General features: G+C 37.0%; 1 pseudogene; it reads left to right on the top strand.

Moving 5' to 3' along the window:
* Positions 1 to 19,173, top strand: part of LOC115933287 (histone-lysine N-methyltransferase 2C-like) — a 46,212-nt pseudogene that overhangs the window by 7,464 nt on the left and 19,575 nt on the right.

Below are 19,173 nucleotides of genomic sequence, written 5' to 3'. Positions count from 1 at the left end.
CAGGCTGGTCTCGAACTCCTGACCTCAGGTGATCCACCTGCCTTGACCTCCCAAAGTGTTGGGATTACAGGCGTGAGCCACCATGCCCAGGCTGGAGTGCAGTGGCATGATCTCTGCTCACTACAGACTCCACCTCCCAGGTTCAAGCAATTCTCCTGCCTCAGCCTTCTGAGTAGCTGGGATTACTGGCATGCACCAACATGCCTAGCTAATTTTTGTGTTTTGGGTAGAGATGGGGTTTCGCCATGTTGGCCAGGCTGGTCTCGAACTCCTGACCTCAGGTGATCCATCTCCCAAAGTGCTGGGATTACTGGATGAGCCACCGGTGCCCAGCCTGTGGGACAGTTTTTAACAACAAATTGTATTTCTTTAATAGGTACCTATTTAGGTTATCTGTCTCTCCTTGCATAAATTTGCACCTTTCAAGAAATTTGTTCATTTTGTCCATCTTGACAAATTAAAGGAATGGAGTTGATCATAATGTTTCTTATTATTTTAATACCTGTAGAATCTGTAGTGATTTCACCTCCCTCATTCTTGATACTAATAATTTGTATCTTGTCTTATTTTTTTCCTGATCAGTCTGGCTAGAGATTTATCAATCTTATTGATCTTCTTGAGTCAGCCTTTGTTTTCATGGACTTTTCTCTGTTTTCTTTCCTCTTTCTGTTTTATTGATTTATATTCTCATCTTTATTTTTTCCTATCTTCTCACTTTGAGTTTAATTTGATCTTCTTTTTTTGTTTACTCTTACTTGTCCCTGCTTGGAAGGGACACTTGTGAAGTTTAGGTCAGAGCTTTCTATTCTCCTTGGCTTATATCTGTGGTCTAGGAAAATGAAATTTCTATCACCTTCTGGATAAATCACACTATTATCTATGCAGGCAACAATAGCACATATTTTCTCAAAGATTACCTTTGCCCTCAAGTTAGGTTTTATTTTTCTAGCAGTCTAAAGGTCATGAAATAAATTATAAAATAAAAACAGTGGGTCTTCAAGCTAGATGATACTGTTTTCTTTCTTGCGTGGACAATTATTTTAAAATATTTTGGTTTTTCTGCACTTATTATTTAAATATGACTCCCCACCCCCACTTGAATCTAGGGACATTGCAGTTTTCTACTGCAGACTTTGTTTCTGGTTTATACTGGGAATATATTGTTTATCATTTTCAGTGAAAGCATTCACTGGTTAAATTTCCTTTTAAAAATAATAATGGATCTTAACAATTTCTTTGAGCTGCTCAGTGTGCATAATGTGTTGAATTTTCTGTTAGTAGTTGGGAGGTAGAAATAGATACTTTATCTCTATTTTAGCCATTTCCCTAATTATATATCTCAATAGTCTTGTCAATGCATCATTAGTCCTATGACTGAATTAATGATTACTTTTAGTAGTCACTTAATTTCTTACTGATGATGATGATTCTACTTCTGTGAATCATCTTGGATGATTCTCTAAAATCTTAGAAAGCTAATTTTGTTAATACTATGCATATAACACATCAATACATTTTCTCTATTAAAAAAATTAAAACGCTATAGGTAGATCAGAATTTACCATTACTAACTCCTCAGTCCTCCTTATTTCCCTGTTACCAGTTTGGTATATTTATATATTAGGTTGATCCATATGAAATTGCCAATATTATTTCTGAACTGATGAAAAGCAGCAATTTCTTATGATTCAACCTGTTATATGTGCCCATAGACTACATGTAATGACTTTGCAGGTTTTTATATTATAGTGCTATACCTCAAATACTGTTCTGCAATTTATTTTTTCACTCAACAACGTCTTTTGTAATTTCTTTCATGGCAGTCTATACAAGTTTCTACCTCCCTACTTTTAAAATTTTGCATAATTTTCTAATGTTTGGATTTGTCATGGCTTTGCTTACTCCCTAATGATGAATATTGGCATTATTAACACTTGTAGTCATTAGGGTTCATATGACTATAAATTGCTCTTATAAAGCATTAGTACTATCCATTAAAACTGCTTTTAGGCTGGACACGGTGGCTCATGCCTGTAATCCCAGCACTTTGGGAGGCTGAGGTGGGTGGATCATGAGGTCTTGAGATCAAGACCATCCTGGCTAACATGGTGAAACCCCATCTCTACTAAAAATACAAAAAATTAGCCGGGCATGGTGGCAGGCACCTGTAGTCCCAGCTACTCGGGAGGCTGAGGCAGGAGAATGCCGTGAACCTGGGAGACAGAGCTTGCAGTGAGCTGAGATTGTGCCACTGCACTCCAGCCTGGGTGACATAGCAAGACTCCATCTCAAAAACAAACAAACAAAAAAACAAAAAAAAAACTGCTTTTAAATGTATTTGTATTGAAAAATACTGAGATGTAGTCCTTCTATTTAGTTAACCAACCAACCTTCCTTCCTTCCTTTTTTTTTTTTTTTTTTTGGAGACACGGTCTCACTCTGTCACCCAGGCTGGAGTGCAGTGGCGTAATCTTGGCTCACTGTAACCTCTGCCTCCTGGGTTCAAGTGATTCTCCTGCCTCAGCCTCCTGAGTAGCTGAGACTACAGGCATGTGCCACCACGCTTGGCTGTTTTTTGTATTTTTGGTAGAGACAGTATTTCACCATGTTGCCCAGGCTGGTCTCCAACTCCTGAGCTCAAGCGATCCACCCACTTTAGCCTCCCACAGTGCTAAGATTAAAGGCATGAGCCACCACACCCAGCTGGTTAATCTTCTTTCAGTTGTTCCTCAAGAAAAGTAATTCAGTTGTTTTATGTTTTGACCTTGAACATAACCTGTTGTGTTTCAACTCTGTCTTTCCAGGCTTAGGTTATAAGCTTTTTAAAGAAACAGGATTGTATTTTATGATTTTGGCAGTGCCCTCCTTGTCTTCTTTCTACAACTTCTAGTTCAGAGCTTTATTTTGTTTCATAATCACTCTAGAAATTATTAACAAACCAGTGGGTACTTAGTTGATTTAGTCAAATAGAACTAAGTCCAGACTGAACAATATTGGTTGATAATCATTTGGCTGATACTGAAATTTGGATGTTATTAAAAATAATATTCTAAAGCGGTGCTAATAGAAATATAATGAGAACCACGTATGCAATTTAAAACTTCCTAGTAGCCACATTGAAAAGTTGCAGTGAGCTGGGTGCAGTGGATCATTTGAGGTCAGGAGTTAAGAGATCAGCCTGACCAATATGGTGAAACCCCGTCTCTACTAAAAATACAGAAATTAGCTGGGCATGGTGATGGACAACTGTAATCCCAGCTACTTGGGAGGCTGAGGCAGGGAGAACAGCTTGAACCAGGAGGCAGAGGTTGCAACGAGCCGAGATCGCGCCATTACACTCCAGCCTGGGCAACAAGAGTGAAACTCATCTCGAAACAAAATAAAGGTTATAGTGAACAGGCGAAATTAATTTTAATGCCTTCCATTTTGACCGATATATCTAAAATATTACCATTTCAACATGTAATATGTAATTATGTGCTGTATTTTATGTTTGCAGGACATCTCAGTTCAGACTAACTACATTGCAGATCCCAAGTGTGTGTCATTAAAATAGTGATAGATTTGTGTGTGTACATACTTATAATATTATCATTTATAGTTTCTTGATTAGAATTCTGCATAATCAAGTCTTACTAAGACAGGTTTATTATATTTTCTCATTACTTCTTGGTCTAAAGGAATTCTACCTCTAAAGAGAGAATGAGTTGAATAATAAAATGTCATGACTCCATTTTACTGTAGTATCTTAGCATTAATATTTGGAATTGTTATTCTAGACCTTAGCAAAAATATATGTTTTGATTATGAATTTTCTGAAGCTTTCCAGTTAAGTGTAAAACAAGTGAAAAATATAACTTTGTATTTTGTGTATTTTGATTTTTATAGGTGTCTACTGCAGATATTTCATCAAATAAGGATGATGAAGAAAACTCTATGCACACTACGGTTGTGTTGTTTTCCAGCAGTGACAAATTCACTTTGAATCAGGTTTGAACTTGACAATTTACTGTCTTCCTCATTGAATTCCTCCTTGTATATTTCTGCTTTATCTCATATACACAGAAGTGATCCAATATTTAGCTATAGAGCTGTATTAGTTAAGAAGGTATTTTTAAAGTAAAATTTGTAGGTTTTTAGCTTAGTCTCCATTTAAAATATGTTCTGTTTTCTTAACTTCAGGATATGTCTGTAGTTTGTGGCAGTTTTGGCCAAGGAGCAGAAGGAAGATTACTTGCCTGTTCTCAGTGTGGTCAGTGTAATCATCCATACTGTGTCAGTATTAAGGTAAACATCCTTAAATTGAGTTAACAAATATGTATTGAATTTTTATTTGGTTTTAGTAGTAACATGAGCTCCCAGTTCTCACAATTAAGTATTATGATTATTAAACATATGTGACAGTATTTAAGTACTTTAAATACTGCTTTTAAGGGTTTGCTATCTGAAGAAATTTGCTTCTCTATAAATCTTATATTGTACTAATATCCTGCTTTTGTCTTGAAAAAGTAAAACATAAAAATATATGCATTTAATTTAAAAGACAATTTATACTATTCACAAAGATTTTAGGTTTAGCTGATTCATTTTGTCTGTTGATTTATAAAGCTGAGAACTGGAGTATTTAGTAAAAAATTATTAGCCCATTCTGTTCTTTCCCACATTCTCTCTCCTCTGTTCTCACTCATACACAAAATGACATTTTCTCCTTATAGCCAAAAGAAACAAAACAAGTGTCATATTTAATGCAATTGGTAATAATTGAGAGTCAGCACTGCTCACTTTCAAGCATTTCAGGATAGAGGCTTTCTGGGGAACCTTTTAAGTGGTATTGTGTGCTTGGTTTCAAATATGGACAGGTCTCAATACTTCACTAGTTGTATCTAAGGTTCTTGGTTTTTTCTTTTTAAGAACTCAGTCTTAATAAAACTTACATATTTGAATAAAGTGTCATGGCCACTGGAAGCAAGCATGGAGGTATAGCTGTACAGCAGAGGTCTTAAACTGTATACTCCACAAGGAAATCTTTTCTAGTATTGCCATACCTTGTAATATAAATACTAACCTCAGTTTCAATAATAGGTTGTGAATCATGAGTGATTTTTATACCATTCTCCCTGCCCTTCAGACATCACTGTGTTATATCATTGTCAGTGAAATGTCAGTATAGTAAGCCAATCAACATTATCTCCTTCAGAATTCTTTGTTGATAACTACACTAGTATTTATTTTATAGAGTAATACAGGTTTTTGTGAATTTAGGAATCAAAATGAAAGATTGTAATTAATACTATCCAAAATAGAAGACTAGTACGGTTAATTTATGTAGTTTTTAAAAATTAGTTGCTCATGGTATGTGACTGAAAAACACAGAGTATATAAAGCCAATTAAAAATGAAGTTATATATGCATAAAACATGTTTATTTTCTTCTTTGTGCTTTATATTCTGTATAAAAGTAGCTGCTATCATTAGATTTTGTTTTTTAGAATACTTAATGTTTTGGACCTAAGGAAATTGAATAAGATCCCTTTCAAGATAGTAATATATTTCTTTTAACCCATCCAACAATTACCGAATTCCCATTTTACAGATGAGTACGACTTACATAAGTTAAGTTTGGACAATTAGTGCACTATCAGACACCTAGTTATTCCTGTTTTTAAAAATTATGTGTGGTTCCTTTTACACAACACTGTTTTGGACAGTATAGAATACTGCAGTCTCATTGAGAAATACAGCAGTATGTAGAAATATACTAGGGATATGTGAATTGGCTCAGCTTGCATTTTTATTGCAGGAGGCAATTGTTTGTGGATAAGCTTGATACCTTTGAAGCTTCTTTTTAAGCTTGCTGGGGCAAGTCTAGAAAGCCTTCACTCTAAGGTGGATATTTTCAAACTTTATGGTTTTAGAACCTTAACACTCTTTAAAATTACTGGGGATGCCATAGTTTTTGTTCATGAGGATTTTAACTATGGACTATTCAGCATTTTAGAAATTAAAACTAGGAACATTTTGTAACACAAGACTACAGAAGCACAACCTGTACAATGTCAGTGTAATATTATGATACAACATGTAGCTTCTATAAACACCACTGTATAATTGTGAATAAAGTGAAAAAAGGCAAATTAAATCTTAGTATTATTTAAACTTGTTTTAACTTTACAGACCCACTGGGGTTCCCTAGTCCACGTTTTGGTAGCTGCAGTCCTAGCATTAGTTTAACCCTATACTTAAGACTTGGCCTTTCTGGGATCACTACTGAATTCTACCCCCTGTTCACCAGTGTCTGTACTCTGACTGGTTGTGCTTCACTTGTCTTTGAGCCTTTTGCAAGCTCTGGTAATTGTGCAGCTTACAAATTCCCAGTAGATGTACTTTCCCCTGGTTGTGGGTCTTTGGGCTTCTAGAAGTACGGCTTGGTGTTCCACCAAAGACTTCAGGGGATCCTTTGTAGATTTCTGGAGCTCTTAGTCCTTATTGCTTCTTCATTTTGAGTACTGTGTCCTGCAAATTCCACTGCCTCACCTTCCCTAACCTCAGCGAGGCCATTGATTGTACTCTGCTGAGGTTGTCCCTCCCTGGGCAGCGTTCTGGAAAATGTTTCTAGGCAGAATATCATAGGACTCCCTGAGTGTTTCCTTCCTCTCAGAGACCACTGTCTCCTTTACTATGTGTTGTCCAATATCTGAAAACAGTTGTTTCATACACTTTGTCCAATTTTCTACTATCTTATGGGAGAACAGGCTGGTCCCATCTACTCCATTATTGTTGAAGCATGTATCTGTATTAGATTATAAAACATATCTGTAACAACTTTGGACATGGTACCATGGATGGAATCCTGGATGACATCTTATTTGAAAAAACTTTTAAAACTAAGGCTAAACTGGTTCAACAGAAGAAAAAAATGATAGTACAACCCCAGTACCTAAGTTAAAAGGAAATTTCAAAGAGGGAGAAATTGTTGAAGTGTTGAAGTACTAGAAGTCAAGAAACACAAACACTAATGTTTCCATTAGATTTGAGAATAAGAAGGTCTTGACAAGCCTGGCTTAAGCAGTTATGAGTGGATGTGGGTGTAGAGACTAGACTGTAGTGTTTTGAAGAGTGAATATAAGCGGAGAAACTTGAGAGTTTGGTTGTAAAAGGGACCACAGGTATCTGTGAAGAAAACTTAATAGGAATGAAGATAAATATTTTAAAAATTCTGCCACTAAACACCTCAGATCTGTCTGCCACTTTGTCTTCAGGTCATTGTTTAAGCCAGGGTCAGGCAGACTGGCCCATAGACTAAATCTGGCCCATTTCCTGTGTTTGCAAATAAACTTTTATTGAAATATGGCCATGTTCTTTTGTTTACATATATTTGTAGCGGTTTTTGCATTACACTGGCAGAGTTTTTATAAAGTTGCAACAGATCATATGGCCCTCAAAACTTTGTGTTTACTCTCTGGCCCTTTATTGGAAATGTTTGCTGGCTACTGCTCTAAGCCACCCTGATCTTACCCCAGGCCATTTCCTTCATTTGGGCAAATAACATACTAACTTGGTAATCTAAGACAAATTCTTAAAAATCAATAAGCTAATCAAAATAATAAATATACATGTTTAAAAATCAAATGACATTAAAAGCCTTGTAACGGGCCGGGTGTGGTGCCTCACACCTGTCATCCCAGCACTTTGGGAGGCCGAGGTGGGTGGATCACTTGAGGGCAGGAGTTCAAGCCAGCCTGGCCAACACAGTAAAACCCCATCTCTACTAAAAATACAAAAATTAGCCGAGTGTGGTGGCTCATTCCTCTAGTCCTAGCTACTCAGGAGGCTGAGCCAGGAGAATTATTTGAACATGGGAGCCGGAGGTTGCAGTGAGCTGAGATCACACCACTGCACTCCAGCCCAGGCAACAGAGCAAGACTCCATCTCAAAAAAAAAAAAAAGGCCTTGTAATGAACAACCAACTCTTGTCTTACTCTACCTCCACATCTGAGGCAATCACTTTTAATCTTTTCAGGTGTTTTTTCTTGTGGTTAATGTTACAGCTCTAAATAATCAACTGGTTTACTGCTTTATCAATGCTAGATTTTGTTGACTTTCTGCTATGAATAAATAAATTCTGATTTAGGTCTTAAAATACACCCCCTTCCTTCTCCCAATATAGTTGTATTACTATGTTTAGTTCAATTAATAAGGTGTTGGTTATGACTCAGTAAATGTTCACTGCAGATCTAAACAGTATACTATGAGTTTCTTTTGTCTTTCATGGAGTTTTTAATAACAAGAAAGTAACAGTGGCTCTCCATTCATTCTTTGTTTTTGCCTACTATAGAACTATCATATAAGATTATTTTTTAAAGTACTGTTTTTTTCTGGGAGAAGTCCTACCCTCCTTCTAGACATTCCCTTCTCCTGCTCTGATATGTGCCAGTGGCTTCTGGGTGTGTTGTTCTCATCCTTAAACTTCCCTGGCCTGATGTTCTTTGTTGGATCTGTTGATTTATAGATCCCAAGTCTTCCTTTTCTTTGTAATACATCCTCATTCTGTTCCGCATATCTCTAAGTAACTTTATTAGAAGGAGAATGAAGGAGCTGAATTTTGAGTCTCCCTGTGTCTACAACGTATTCTCTCTTCACACATAGTTGCTTGTGTAGCTAGGTTGAGAATTGTACTTTGAAAAGTATTTTCCTGTAGAATTGGAAACTTATACTCTTCTAGCATCTGGAGTTGGGAAGTTTTGTGCCATTCTGATGGGTGTTCCTTTGAATTTAACTCTTTTATTTTCTTCTCTGGTAGCTTTTAGGCTTTCATGTACCTCATGATCTGAATTTTTATTCCGTACCCTCATTACTTGCTGTTTCATTATAATGTGGGCACTTGATTGGTTCTGTCTGACGATCCTAGTCTTTTGAGATGTTAAAGAAGTTCCGCAATCTTAATATTACATGGTGTGGTTTCCTTCAGGAGTTTGTTAGGGATTTGGAGATTCCCAAATATTCTGCTAACTTATACCCTTGAGAGAGGGGAGAATAAACAGAGGAGTGAATGTGAACTTCAGAATTCCTAGCTTCATAGTCTAAATAGAAATCCTCTAAGATCATAAAATGTCCCTAAGAACTCATGCTTTACATTAATTTTTTTGGTATTTTTTCTATTGATTCTAAGCATGGAAATGTAGATGGAGATTTTGTTGACGTATTTTCAAATTATATATCAATAATAGTGAAGCTTACTTGATTTCTTTAAAATCTGGTCACTATATCTATAAATATAGTGGACATTAAATGTACAGCATAAGGTAATTATGTGGACTTTAAAAAGGCATTAAAATATGTGCCATTTTCTATTATTCTCCTCAGTAGGCTCCTAAAAGCGTGTATGAACATGCCCAACCCAGTATTGGGCCTCCGTAGGTGCTCAATAAATGTTAGTTGATTGCCCCTTTCTGCTTCTAGGTACATAAGCACCATATTAATTTATATAATATATTTGATTATGTTAGGTTAATGCATAAATCACATGGATTGGTTGTTTCTTTCACAGATCACTAAAGTGGTTCTTAGCAAAGGTTGGAGGTGTCTTGAGTGCACTGTGTGTGAGGCCTGTGGGAAGGCAACTGACCCAGGAAGACTCCTGCTGTGTGATGATTGTGACATAAGTTATCATACCTAGTGCCTAGACCCTCCATTGCAGACAGTTCCCAAACGAGGCTGGAAGTGCAAATGGTTCTCTAGGGTTTGTTTGCCTTGTCAGTCTTTCAAGTTCAGAGCTTTCTCATACCACTTTAGTTTTTAAAAATTAGCCATACCTATTTAATTGAATAATACACATATTCTATGATAGATACCACTAATCAGAAAAATTTTCACATACACATTAAATCATTTGCCCCATTATGTTCGTATGTAGCTTCCTGAATTACAGTAACTGAATAACTAAGAAAATAAAATTGAGACTTTTCGGGGGGATTTGGATTTCAGGTGTGTTTGGTGCAGACACTGTGGAGCAACATCTGCAGCTCTAAGATGTGAATGGCAGAACAATTACACACAGTGCGCTCCTTGTGCAAGCTTATCTTCCTGTCCAGTCTGCTATTGAAACTATAGAGAAAGATCTTATTCTGCAATGTAGACAATGTGATAGGTATTGTGCTATTTTTTCATCTTTTTAAAGCTTTTCTCTTTGAAATGTAGCAAAAAAAAACTGGAAAATAGCTTTTCCTTAATCACAAGTTTTAGGTATGGAACTTTTTGCCTTGTAGATTTTTAGTCACCTAGGAACTTACAGAATTGATTTCCTGTTTTGAATTCTCAACTCCAGACTAAAGTTTTGTTTTGTTTTGTTTTTAAATTTAGAGACAGAGTCTTGCTCTGTCGCCAGGCTGGAGTGCAAGGGCGCTATCTTGGCTCACTGCAAACTCCACCTCTGCCTCCTGGGTTCAGGCGATTCTCCTGCCTCAGCCTCCGGAGTAGCTGGGACTACAGGTGCATGCCACCACGCCCAGCTAATTTTTGTATTTTTAGTAGAGACGGTTTCACCATGTTGGCCAGGATGGTCTCCATCTTTTGACCTTGTGATCCACCCACCTCAGCCTCCCAAAGTTTTATGATTATAGGCATGAGCCACTGTGTCCACCCAAGACTAAAGATTTTTAATTTAGGCCTTTTTGAGGGTTTAGGAATCCCTTGAAATTAGATGGAGAATTATTGCCTTCATCTATGCCGTTTCTTATGAAGGGTTTCTGAATCTTTTAATAGATTATAAAAAATATCTAACACTTTCTGTTCTCCTTAAACCACTTTCTCTTAAAGCTCTAGATACTAGATATCTAGGTATTAGATAGCACCTTCTGCCCTCCCTACATAATTATGTGGAATTTCAAAATCAAGAATGTTTCTTTGCTTTCATTGGTATATTGTTGTACTCTTCAGAAGTTAAGCAGTGAACATATATTGATAGTATTATTTTATCAGTAGTACAGTATTCTTGGGACTCTGGCTACTAATTATCTGTTCCATTGCAAGACAACTTTTTACTTTATTTCCCAATTACCATTCAACATCGCTTTCCATGAGATATGTCTACTTCAAGTTAGATGCATTGCCTGGAGCCCATATATCCTATCACTGCCATTTGCAGTTTTCTGAATACCTTTGTGTTTGCCCTAACTAGCTTCCTTGCTGTCTTTGAAATATTTAATATATGATTATAAAATAATTAGCTTCCTTATGTAATGTGCTTTGCTTCCTCTCTAATAGTTGTTCTCATTCCTTTTTATTTCCTCCTTAGCTCTATGAAAGTTTTTCTGTTAATAGGGATAGTTAGGAGAAAAGGGCAAGGTAGGAGGAGCATGTGAGGCTTAGGGCTTTTAAGTTTGAAGACTCAGTGTTACAGGTTTAAAAGGTAGCAGTTCTCAGTATATTCCATTTTTTTAAAAAAATGTACAAATATGGTCTTTTTGGATGGATGCATGCAGTTCGTCAGAACTTAAATACTGAGGAAGAAGTGGAAAATGTAGCAGACATTGGTTTTGATTGTAACATGTGCCGACCCTATATGCCTGCGTCTAATGGTAAGAGAATAATTTAAACTGTGAGTCTGCACTCCTGTACCACTCATTTGCACCTTACTGTCCATAACCAATGAATTAGCTTAGCTCTACTCTATTTTATCTTTGTGAAACTTACTTTGACAAGTATTTTATGAAAAATATTATTGTTGGTTATGCATGACTTATCACAACTTGTTATAAAACAATTTACATGAAACAATAAAAAGCACATACTTTAGATGTAAACTATAATTTTGCTTCCAAGGAACATGATCTTGTAGTTGTTGACAATATGTCAAAATCCAGTGTGTTGATTCTTTCTTAGCCAGGTTTTCCTCCATGACTTGAGTATTTCCTTCATCACTTCTTGTTTTGTTGTTGCTTTAAAAAGTGCTTTTAACTTTAGTGTTCAAACATTTATTTTAATAAAATGAGTATAGAAACAGAAAATTTAATCATATATAAGTATGTAAATACACTTTACCTTTTCTGAAAAGAATTACCTGGATTTTTTTTTTTTCATTTCAGTGCCTTCCTCAGACTGCTGTGGATCTTCACCTGTAGCACAAATTGTCACAAAAGTAAAAGAGCTAGGTAAAATTTGAAATGCTTTACTTAATTTAATTAATTTACTTTGCTTAATTTTTACATAATTGGCTTATCACTTGTAAAATCTGCTTCAATCATGTGGGTGTTCTATCCAAATTCCATAATGTTGGTAATCATTTCCACAATGATATATAAAATGTCATCCAGCTTTACTGGGCCAGTATTCCTATAAATTTCAGCAAGTTGGCAACAAAAATAACAGCTCTTAGAATAACCATTAATGCCATACTTACTTTGGTTTCATTGATATATTACTGTGCTTAATTATCAGTTAGCAGAAAATACGGCCTAGTTAGCAAGCAGATTTCTTTTAGAATTAATTCAATCTCTTAATTTTTTAAAATAATTAATAAGCCTAGTATGGTGATTAATATGATATTCTTATTAAACAGTCATTCTTTTGAATACTTGTATTTAATAGCACCTGATACAAAAACATTTGGATAGTACAGGAATTGTTCTAAGGAACAACAGTTTTGTACATTTAAAATTAAATCTGCAGGATTTGTACTTATTTATTACTTCTCCCTATTAGTAATTATGTTGATACTCTGATTTTTCCAGATGAGCTTCTGGAGTATTCTCTCTTTTCTTGTGTAAATAGATCCCTGCCTTTTGATCTTTTCCAGGAAAAAGCTCACAGTGGATTAGCTGAGCATTGCATTTCTTTGCAGTGCTTCTAACTCTTTTTATTGGGACATGAAAATAGAAATGCCAGGAAGACTTTTTGAGACGGAGTCTCGCCCTGTCACCCAGGCTGGAGTGCAGTGGCACGATCTCGGCTCACTGAAACCTCCACCTCCCGGGTTCAAGCGATTCTCCTGCCTCTGCCTCCCGCATAGCTGGGATTACAGGTGTCCGCCACCACGCCCGGCTAATTTTTTGTATTTTTAGAAGAGACAGGGTTTCACTGTGTTAGCCAGGATGGTCTCGATCTCCTGACCTCGTGATCTGTCTGCCGCCTCGGCCTCCCAGAGTGCTGGGATTACAGGCATGAGCCCCCGCACCCTGCCCAGGAAGACCATTTTTTTAAAAACATGTAACATTTCTGCCTATAATCCAAGGAAGTTTGACCTATTTTTCCTTGTTTTTATTGGGTTTCATGAAGTTAATTTTTCATGCATTTCATAGATACGTAATTGCTTTCTAGAACTACAGTCACATTCCCTTGACATGGGTATCAGTAATCAGTAATCAGTCAAATTTAAAATGAAAGTTTAGATTTGTATTCTTGGGATTTTGTAATTTTAGACCCACCCAAGACTTATACCCAGGATGGTGTGTGTTTGACTGAATCAGGGATGACTCAGTTACAGAGCCTCACAGTTGCAGTTCCAAGAAGAAAACTGTCAAAACCAAAACTGAAATTGAAGATTATAAATCAGAATAGCGTGGCCATCCTTCAGACCCCTCCAGACATCCAATCAGAACATTCAAGGGATGGTGATATGGATGATAGTCGAGGTAATACTAACTTATTTTCCATGAAATATGTGTGCAAGAATTACAGCATATAAAGTAACTTTTGAAATATGTGTATGATTTACCAAAGGGTAAATCACACTGACTTAGATAACCCCGATGTGACCCTTGCCATCTCCAAATGAGTGATCTTCTTAGACCTTGCCTTTTCAGGTTCTCTTCCTTTCACACGTTTTAGAACAGACCTACCTTACAGAAATCTCAAGGGGCACCATATCTTTGAAGATCACAGGTGGGGAAATACAGAGGGCTTGACTTTAGTTTGCTAGATAACGACACAAACCTTCTCAGATACTGTGAGCTTGGATAATACCATGTTTAAGTGAAGGTAGTTGATGCATACATTCTAGAAATGGAAAAGCTGTCATTTAATATTACTTCAGGTATAACTTCATATTCACCAGTGTGCATCATAAAGTATTGGTTTATAAACATTTTCTTAATCAAAGTAAATATAAGGTTTTTCTAGTTGAATTCTTTTTTTTTTTTTTTTTTGGTTGGGAGGCAGGGTCTTGCTCTGTTGCCCAGGTTAGAGTGCAGTGGCATGATCTTGGCTTACTACAACCTCTGCCTACTGGGTTCATGCGACCCTCCTACCTCAGCCTCCTGAGTAGCTGGGACCATGGATGCGGGCCACCACGCCTGGCTAATTTTTGTATTTTTTTGTAGAGATGGGGTTTTGCCATTTTGCCAAGACTGGTCTTGAACTCCTGGGCTCAAGCCATCTGCTCTGCTCAGCCTGCTGAATTCTTGAGATAGCAAAATATTTTAATAGTAACCTAAAATCCAATATGAATTAAAGAGGATTACTGTAGGTTTCCTCATTTTTGGGGTGGTTATTTATTTTCAACTGATTCAGAATTGAAGCGATAATTATTTCTGTTCCATTACATTTTATTTCATAGTTTTTTTTTGTTTTGTTTTATTTTTTCTTAAGGGGCAGTGTCTTGTTACATTGCCCAGGCTGGTTTCCAACTCCTGGGCTCAAGTGATCCTCCTGCCTCAGCCTCTCAAGTAGCAGGTACTATAGGCATGTGCCACTGCAGCCGGCTTTGAGACAATAGAATTTATTGAATACCTACTGTATGTCAAATGTCGGAAATCATATCAGTGTACAAAACAGGTAGAATTCTCTGCATAGAGTTTATATTTTAATGTTAGGTAACTCAACTCTTAAAAAAAATCAGTTAATTATAATGTGTTTGGCAAGTCCCATGGTAAAAATTAAGTTTGATAAAGAGGAATTTCCTGGCCAGGCACAGTGGCTTATGCCTGTAATCTCAGCACTTTGGGAGGCCAAGGTAGGTAGATCACTTGAGGTCACGAGTTCGAGACCAGACTGGCCAACATGGTGAAACCCGTTCTCTGCTAAAAATACAAAAATTAGCCAGGCTCAGTGGCATGCACCTGTAATCACAGCTACTTGGGAGGCCAAGGCAGGAGAATTGCTTGAACCTGGGAGGCGGAGGTTACAGTGAGCCGAGATTGCACCACTGCACTCCAGCGTGGATAACAGAGCAAGACTCCGTCTCCAAAAAAAAAAAAAAAAAAGGAATTGGAAGTACAGACAGGTGTTTAGGGTCCATATGAACAGAAAGCAGTATTTGAGCACAGATTTTAAAGAGCTGAGTGAGTGAGCCACTTGATTACCTGAGAGAAGAGCATCCCAGACAGTGAGGAAGCCAGTGTAAAGGCTCTGGGTGAGAGTGTGCTGAGCATGTTTGAAGAGTGTTGTGGAGACCAACAGAGTGAGCAGAGGGGACAGTCAGAAGGTGAGAAGATTAGAGATGTGAGGACAAGAAGGACAGCTCAGTATATCTCACACAACCATAAGGTGATGTGTCAGTAGTTTGTGCTTAATAGCAATGGAATAGGAGGCCATTGAATGTTCCTGAAAAGAAGAACACCATGATCTTATTTATATTTTAAGAGGAACACTCTCCTATGATATAAGTAGATGATTAGGTGCAAGAGTTATGACAGGTAGATCAGTGAGAAACAATGGTCCAGGTGAGAGGTAATTGTGGCTTTGAAAAGGTATGTCTTTTGTGGCCGGGCTCGGTGGCTCATGCCTGTAATCCCAGCACTTTGGGAGGCCAAGGTGGGTGGATCACCTGAGGTCAGGAGATCAAGACCATCCTGGCCAACATGGTGAAACCTTGTCTTTACTAAAAATACAAAAATTAGCTGGGCGTGGTGGCAGGCACCTGTAATCCCAGCTATTTGGGAGGCAGAGGCAGAGGATTGCTTGAACCCAGGAGGCAGAGGTTGCAGTGAGCCAAGATCGAGCCACTGCACTCCAGCCTGGTGACAGAGTGAGACTCCATCTCAAAAAATAAATAAATACATGAAAAGATATGTCTTTTGTATGTTCTTGATAATTTTTGTTTTTTAGTGTGTTTTGGGTCTATGTTGCTGGGAGAAACACTCTCTGATGCTTGTATGTAACTGATTTTCAGATACAGTTGAACAGGTAATTTGATTTGGGGGCTTGGAGTTTGCAAAGAAGTAGTCCATATACTTGGAGGAATTGATCAGATCAGCATTAACAAGAATTTCCATTTCTGAGGATGTTAAAAAATGTCTGAAAAAGGTTTCCATAGTCTCTTAAATTTGGGAAGTGCTCCATTTCACAAAATATGAAAGATTTCTTGATAATAGTACACATTGTTTCCCAAATTATGTGATTATAATACCTTTTTAAAACAACAAAGAAGACCTTGGAAGGTTTTCCTTGTGACTTACCACTTGTAAACACTGAGAAATGGTGATATGTTTCAATTTCAAATTTTCTTATTGACTCGTATCAGGGTAAAAGAAAATCAGTTGAAAAATTGCCCTTGCTTTTTTAAAATTTACGTGATAAAATAGCCCATCTGAGTTTACTGAATTTGTCCTTATTTTTATTGAATATGAAAAAAAGATTGTTAGTGTGTTGGATGTTAAATGCTATGACAATTTTAGAATGTAAGGAATTGAATATACAGTATTTTCATGACTAGTCCCTCATGTTCATTTACATGCCAGGATCTCACATCCTTTGCAGAAGGAAAGGTACATTCCTAGGGATAAAATAAATGCTTGTTACTTGGACAACATTTTTGCTTTCTGTTTGCTAAATAAAAATCCTTTTTAAAAATTTAGTATTGCCACACTTTGCCATATTAAAAATGTTTTAGATTACTATATTATCCTGAAACTACATGTACACACACACCCCTAAAATAAGTTTTATGGTATTTCATATGCCTGTATGGGAGAAAAAATACGAAAAGAATACAATCATCATAAGTTCTTATTATTACTTTATGCTGAGATTTCTAATAACGCTGCCCTTTTCTGGGTATTTTTTATTAACCTAAAATTTGTGATGTTTTAGACTGTTTCACTAACATGTTTTGATAACATCTCAGTACCCTTGGGAAAGCATTATAAAGTAGTGGGCAACGATGAAACCTACTCTGGATGTTTTTAGGCAAATTTTTTAACTTCTCTGATGCTAGTGTTCTCATTTATAAAATAGGTTAACCAGGATGAGCCCATAGGATAGTTGTGCTGATGAGGTGCAAGGATGCATGCCAGGCACCCAGCACTGGCTCTTCCCAGACATGGAGTGCTCAGTAACCGTGAGCTATTAGAATACAAGTGCCCAACCAGTGCTTGAGCAATTGTGTTCTCTGTCCAACAGAACTCAACAGAATCCCACGTTTGTCTATATATGTGAATTCAGTTCCTTTTGAGTTAGTAAGAAATTATACCTGTGTTGGGGTAATTGAACTTTCAGGAGGAGGGAATTGTCTGCCACAATTATTCTCTGAACTTAATGTTTCCATGTCTTTTTCTTCATTTTGGAAGTTGTGTAAAAATTATAATGAAAGAGTATATAAACGTTTTCCTCTGTATTATAGCGTATCTGACAGTTTCCTTTATTAAAAAGTATGATATATTAGGGAGAGACTTGATGAATTTAAAATTAAAGTTTGAAAAGTGTTACTGACTATAAGTGATCTTCGGCTGTGCAGTTTTCAACTTGAGGTTGTCAGAATGTAATATTACACATTATATTACACACATCTACAGAATCCAAATTGTGATGTTCCTGGAGTATTGGAACAATACTTATGACTTTTTGTTTCTATTGATTTTTAACTCTTCTAATAACCACTTCTTTAAGAAAAGTGATACATCATCACTTTGGTGTATCAGAAACAAATTCCTTATGCAATAAAAGCATACTTCTTTCTCATTCAACTCCTGGGATCTAGAAACCCTGTTAATGCAAGAAAAAAATCCCAAACCTCAATAAAATAACACTCTGTTTGTCTCAAGAGTGGAAACACAACACATTTCCTCTCAACTGGTGGTCCCAGATCGACCATCACAGTATATGGATGTGTTTGGAGGTGTGGGAATAGGACTGCACTGAGGCTCTAGAAGGCCAGCAGGTGGGGCAGACTGAATGGAGGGAGGGGAGTGGCATTCAGTAACTACTAGAGCGTGGGAAGAGTGAGGTATACTGTCCATCTGGTGAAGGTGGCTGCTTCCTTGAGGTTTGTTACTTTCTGTAATGTTAATTCCCTCAACTTTTAAAATTTGATTTTTAGACAAGTTATACATTCAAATGATTTAAAATTGGAAAATAATAAAAAGGTAAACAGTAAACTCTCTCCCTTTCCCATGCCTTCATGCCCCCAGTTTACATCTCCAGAAACCTCAGAGGTTTCTTGTGTAACCTTCCAGATGTGTTTTATGCATGTACAAGGAAATGTGTGTGTATATATATATATATATTTGTGTGTGTGTGTATATATATATTTTATTCCTTTTGTCTTACTACTTTTTACTGTCCTTCATTTTTTTATGGCTGCAAATATTCCTTTGTATGGAAATATAAGCAATTTAATTTAGCTGTTCTTTCCCCTGTTGATAGACCTTTGGGTGTCTTTCAATCTTTTTTTTTTTTTTTTTTTTGAGACAGAGTCTTGCTCTGTCACCCAGGCTGGAGTGCAGTGGCACGATCTTCGCTCACTACAAGCTCCGCCTCCTGGGTTCACGCCATTCTCCTGCCTCAGCCTCCTGAGTAGCTGGGACTACAGGCGCCCGCCACCATGCCCGCCTAATTTTTTTGTACTTTTAGTAGAGACGGGGTTTCACCATGTTAGTCAGGATGGTCTCGATCTCCTGACCTCGTGATCTGCCTGCTTCGGCCTCCCAAAGTGCTGGGATTACAGGCGTGAGCCACCGTGCCCGGCTTTCTTTCAATCTTTTGCTGTGAATAGTACAATGTATCACCTGGTATATTTATAATGTTGTATGTAAGTGGGCCTGCAAAGGTGAATTACTTGCTAAATCCAAAGACATAATGCATTTGAAACTGTTTTTGGAAGGTAGGATACAGTTTTTTGTTTTTTTTTTTTTTCATTTTTTTTATTATACATATCTGAGGCATACAACATGCTTTGTATACATAGTGAAATGATTACTATGGTCAAACAAATGTCTGTATCCTTCACCTTCCATAGTTTCTG

Source organism: Gorilla gorilla, chromosome Y (genome assembly GCF_029281585.2).
Source record: "Gorilla gorilla gorilla isolate KB3781 chromosome Y, NHGRI_mGorGor1-v2.1_pri, whole genome shotgun sequence".
NCBI classification, from domain to species: Eukaryota; Metazoa; Chordata; class Mammalia; order Primates; family Hominidae; genus Gorilla; species Gorilla gorilla.
The sequence above is the reverse complement of the archived record's forward strand: the minus strand, read 5'-3'. Positions and strand labels throughout refer to the sequence as shown.